This window comes from Euprymna scolopes, chromosome 18, assembly GCF_053919585.1.
Source record: "Euprymna scolopes isolate OS-2025 chromosome 18, ASM5391958v1, whole genome shotgun sequence".
NCBI classification, from domain to species: domain Eukaryota; kingdom Metazoa; phylum Mollusca; class Cephalopoda; order Sepiida; family Sepiolidae; genus Euprymna; species Euprymna scolopes.
Window position 1 is genome coordinate 6,459,849 of NC_136499.1, and position 6,672 is coordinate 6,466,520.

Consider the following 6,672-nt stretch of genomic DNA (forward strand, 5'->3'; position numbering starts at 1 on the left):
GTCCTTCAATGACAACCTGGATTCTCCTATTGTCTAAGAAGGACCTAATTATATTTAGTATACATCCAGTGATACCGTGTGATATAATTTTCATTAGCAGCCCTTTGTGCCAAACTTTAACAATGGCCTTGGATATATCAAGAGTTACAGCCCTGGCTTTGCTTGCCTTATTCAGTGCATGGTATATACGTTCAGAGATGACTTTTAAATATCTGCAGTCGAACGACATTGCTAAAATCCATCTTCAGAGAGAAGATTAGCTTTTTAAAGGTGGAGTAGTGCTTGCTTAATTAAGGTATGAGAACTGAAATCCAATCATACAATATAAGGTAGTCATTCTTTGTTAAGTTTACCTTTCTAGACAATTAATTTCAGGTGATTCGTCAGACTTTTATGTCCAAGTACATTATGGTAACAAACTAACTGCATTTGGTATGAAATTTATCTGGATATCTTTATAAAAAATGAACCTAACACCTGAGACCTCTCTGCCAATCAAATTGCAGCAAGTAAACTTAAAAAAAATGAAAGTTCAGATGAACTTTGTGAATTAAAGCTGATGGCTTTTTTAAATCCATGCGCCTCTTGAATTCAGTTTCTCTGTTTAAGTGTCCTTTTCGTAGTCATGCCCAATGTGTTTTTGTGGGTTTCATATTTTCTAATCCTTATGAATCATCCATGTAGCTGTTGCCCTTCACATTTTTATTCTCATCTCATCCCTTGCCTTTCTGTTTTCTGTCTTGTTCATTCTTGCGTGTCTCTTGCTGCAATGATTAGCCTTTCTGTGTTCTGCGTTACATATTTTTCTAGTTTTTTTCTATACAAACCAATCTTCTTTCATTATTATTATTATTATTATTATTATTATTATTATTATTATTATTATTATTAATATTAGCTCACAAGGAGCTTTCACACTGGTTATTAAAGATCTCTCCTTGAATACAGCCTGTCGTGTTCCCTGGAAGCTGAGTGACAAGTCTTCCCAGGTTTCCAGTACTCTCCACCTCTTTTGATAACATTTGCAGATAAATTTGCGTTATCACAATAGCTGCTTGCCATTGATTTCTTGTTGGAAGTGGCTAATGGTCTTCACTGGAATTCGAGTGGCAATAAGCCTCCCCAAGGTCCCAGTTCTCTTTGCACTTATCTGGTGGAGGCCTAGTTAGTTCCTCGGTGTTTCCTTCCTCCTTGACTCTACTTGGTTATTTGGTCTCACTCTTTTTTGGGGGGGGCAGTGATGTTTCAATGGAAAGATGGGGGTGGGGTTGGGTTAGAGAACTTATTATTATTATTATTTTAATTTATTTCTTACACAGGCCATCATTATTGATTGCTCACTGATAATAACCAATAACTAGCCCCAGCGATTTCTTGTATATTCTTTACCTTTTTCAATTTTGTGTTATTGCAACAGTGATGTACCATTGATTCGTCGGTGGTATTCCCTTGATTTGGATGACAAAGGTCCCGGTTTTCTTCGCACTCTTCCAGTGGAGGTTTTGTTAGTGCTTTCTTTCTAGTAATTTTCAAGTTTCTTGGAGAATTTGCTCCCGAAACTCTCATTCCAGCTGGCATCACCTTTGTCTTACTGCCCTCGACTCTGATTAATTCTATGTGAATTGAGTTGATTGTTTTCGAGCACATTTTTCCCATCATGATGATCTTTTATTTGTCATACTTTTAATTATTGAATTTTTTACCAAAAAAAGTTCCCAACTGACGATTTACACCAAAGAATTCCTCCAACTATTTCAATTATTATCGACCGTTGTTGATTAATTACTTTGAATTAAATATGTATTTTATTCACACGTAGGACTTCCGTGTATTTCATGTGTTTACATTTACACTTCCTTTCATTCTCACGCTTAATTCTATGCAATATAATAATTTTTCCATGCTATTTTCGTAGGCGACAGCGAAAAACATCAATTATCCTATCGCTTATAATTTTCATGATATTATATATATGTGTGTACTATCTATCTATTTATCTATCTATCTATTATTATATAAAAGTCACTTTGTGTGTGTGTGTGTGTGTGTGTACGTGTGTGTGTGAGGTTCTTGTTCATGAGTTCCAAAATTTCACACAAAACTAATTTATGTCTGGCAGTGTTCTTAGATATGTTTTGTGCAGAAATTCATCCGATAAGTATCGAAAATTGAAACAAATCCGATCTTAACAATAGTATTTCTTCTCTTACAGATAAAAAAGAAACAATTTTTACAGGAGAACGTTTTACGTTACACCGGCCAGTGTAACATAATTAATAAAAAGAGGAGGAATATTTTACATTACACAAAAAAGAAAAAGAAAGGGGAATATCTCACGTTACACTTTTATCTATAAGGAAAGAAAGACTATGTTTAAGAGCCCAAATATCAGCTAACGTGATATTGTAAACAAACGCGGGCGGAATTTGATGAACGAAATTATTATTATTATTATTATTATTATTATTATTATTATTATTATTATTATTATTTTGTGAATTACTCCACCGGGCAAATTATTCCCTGTAATATATAATAATCAATAGAGGATTGATTTTATAATAATACATATGTAATCTGCATAAATTAAAATATCATGCTTAAGCAAATTCTTGTATGACTGGGCAACGTCAGGCGGCCAGCTAGTATATATACATATATATATATATATATATATATATATATATAAATTACAATAAGTTTACCAAGGTAATCAAAATGGTAAACTTAAAATATATTATAAATATTAAAGAGTTAATATTTACAAGTAAAATAAACTCAGCCAGATGTTCATATATATATATATATATATATATATATATATATATATATATATATATATATATATATATATATATATATATATATATAAACAATAAATGAAGATGAAGCTTTGAAGCCAAAAGATTCTGTAAACTTGGAGTGCATATGAATATTAATATTTATAAAGTAATCTCAACCAAATAAAAAAGCTTAATGCAACCAAGATAGGAAATAGAGCTTGTTATAGAAGAATAAAAAATTTAAGATTGTAAAAATATATTTTACAAGAATTTATTGTTTGACAGGATACACAAATATGATATATTGAAATTTGCTTAATCTGTAGTGTTTCAAAGAAATGCATTCTTCTCATCCGGGGAAAGATATTAGCAAACGAATATGAATTTGATGGTACTGGCATTAATTGAAACATAATTGAGTCATAAATTTGTATCCTTCTCTCTCTTTTTCTCTTTCTCTCTCTCTCTCTCTCTTTCTCTCTAAATTTTCAGTATTTATTTCAACAGTGATCAATACATACGTAGAGCTAGGTAGTAAGTTATGAAAATATATATGGCAATTAAGCTAAACAGAATATCCCGCGTTTCATTCTCGCTAGAATTCGCCAGACTAATATATATATATATATATATATATATATATATATATATATATATATGTATATATATATATATATATGTGTGTTTATATATATATATATGTGTGTTTATATATATATATATGTGTGTTTATATATATATATATGTGTGTTTATATATATATATATGTGTGTTTATATATATATATATGTGTGTTTATATATATATATATATGTGTTTATATATATATATGTGTGTGTTTATATATATATATATGTGTGTTTATATATATATATGTGTGTGTTTATATATATATATGTGTGTGTGTTTATATATATATGTGTGTGTTTATATATATATATATGTGTGTGTATATATATATATATATATGTGTGTGTGTATATATATGTGTGTGTGTGTGTGTGTATATATATGCGTGTGTATATATATGTGTATATATATGTGTATATATATATGTGTGTGTATATATATATGTGTGTGTATATGTGTATATATATTTGTGTGTGTATATATATATGTGTATATATGTGTGTGTATATATATGTGTGTATATATGTGTGTGTATATATATGTGTATATATATATGTGTGTATATATATGTGTATATATATATGTGTATATATCTATATATGTGTGTGTATATATGTATATATATATATATATGTGTGTGTATATATATGTGTGTATATATACATATATATATGTGTGTATATATATATATATATATATAAACGTATATATATATATATATATATAATACAAATAAATGACAAAAGTCTATATTTCAAAGTTCAAGATGTTGACCATCTTAAAATTTATTCCTTTAAGTGCGTTGACATTTACAATTATTGACAGCACCTGTTTCGTAGTGCGAAATCATTCATTTAATTATTATATCAAGCAATGAATATATTTTGTCATTAACTTATATATATATATATATATATATATATATATATGTGTGTATATATATATATTTATATATATATATATATATATATATATACGTATATATATATATGAACAAATGATTAATAAAACATGTTAAAAGACATCTTGAAAAAGAGTTAAAAACATATTTAAATTTAAAAAAAAGAAAACACAAGATAAGTGGATAGTCCTTAATCCGCGGAGTTTCGAAGAAATACTCTCCTTCTCATCAGAGGGCAGGAATTAGCAAAATGCAGGATAGGATTTTGCATATAAAAGTATTTAATGAAACTACAAGTAAGTCACAGATCTTACTTGGTTAAAGAAAAAAGGGTGAGGTAAGGGGAACAGGAGGTAAAAAAAAAAATGATAAAAAGATTTCACATGAATGGATAGTCAGGTGAAGGGTAAAAATCCAAAAATGGTAAAATCCAAAACGGTCGAATTTAAAATTTCAATCCAATGGGTAAATTCCAAATGGTCAAAATAATCCAAAAGGCAGAGTTCCTTGGAAAACAGCACAAATGGAATGAATTCCAAATCATTAAAAGATTTTTTATTTTTTTAATTCATCCAGCCTTGACAGACGTGTTTTTAAATATTCTCTCCAGTGCTTTTCTTTTACTTAATTATAATTTAATTATAATTTGATTTTTAAATTTTAAATTATCAATCACATTACTTAATATATATATATATATATATATATATATATATATATATATATATACACACAGATAGACTTTCGTTATTTATTCGTTATATACTCTGTAATTACATTGAGCTTCATGAATAAAAGGATCGGTATTAGTAAAAGGTTAAATATAATTGAAAAAAAACTTTTTTCCACACACACACACACACACACACACACACACACACACACACACACACACTCACACACACACATATATATATCTGATCTGACCCCCAAGATCGCCATGGGCATGGAATATGTGCCTACACTAAAAATGGCTTTCCATGTGGTAGGGATATCTCCAGTGAAGACCCTAATTTACCTTATATGTGCTTCCGGGTTGCAATTGCTTACATCACTGCATTTATATTTGCCCTCAATCGCCCCCACAACAGCGGAGTTACTCTCTTTAAGAGCATATCTGAGAAAATTGATCACATCCTGTCTGATCATCCTTCGGTTAACATCCACATTTGTGGTAACTTCAATGTCCACAGTGTGGAATGGCTGACCCACTCGAACAAGACAACTGATTAGGGGAGGTCCTGTCATGATTTCGCCATTGCCTATGACCTCACCCAAATTGTTCACGAACTAACCTGTGTGCCCGATATTTCCAGTCAGTACGCTAGCTATGTTCATGTTCCATTCTGTCTCCTCGGGGATCTTTCGACCACTCGGTTGTATCAGTTAAGATAAATACGAAATGCAATAAGTCTTCAGACGTACCTCTCCACTGTACTGTATATCGATACTCTACGGCTGACAGGGATAGCTTCCGTACATTCATATCTGCATTCCATGTTTAAAAAGGATGTACTCTATAGTGTAAGACCTGACCGAATGGTTACTCGTAGGCATAGACCAATTCATACCATCCAAAAAATTCCAACAAAAACCTAACAGCCAGCCATGGTTCTCCCCAGAATGTGCTGCTGCCATTGCGCACAAAAATCACTTTTTCCATAGCTACAAACGTAATAGATGCACTGAGACTAAAGCTGCTTTCAGGAACGCCAGCAACCACTGTAAAAGAGTAATAAAAATGCAAGAGAGCTATATGCCCAGTCTGTTAAATCCAAAGTAGCTGAGCAGCGGCTTGGTTCCCACCAGTTTTGGCAAATAGCAAATAGGATCCTGAACAGAAGCATGCGTTCTATCCCAACCATCATCAATAGACCAGAGGTCATCTTGTCAGCATCAGACAAGGCCAAACTATTTGCAAAGAACTTTGCAGCTAATTCTATGCTATGCGATGAAGGCCATCAACTCCCTGTATTTCCTCCTATAACATACAACACGCTAGGTAACATACAAATATCTGTGCGTGAGGTCGCCAAGCTAATCAAGAACCTTGATTCCAGTAAAGCAACTGGCCCTGACGGCATTCGAATTATAGTGTTAAAAAAGCTTCAACCGGAACTTGCCGCCATACTTACCAAACTGTTTAAGCATTGCCTTAAGGAGAAGTGCTTTCCAACACCTTGGAAAACTTCACAAGTATGCCCTGTATTTAAGAATTCAGCACGTATATATTTTCGCAAATGTAAAAATACACTTATGGGTGTTACGGTAGTTTAAAATCAACAAATATTTATCATTTCATCATATGAGCCTCGGAAAATTAAGTTTTAAACAAAACAAAAGAAATTCAAATGAAAA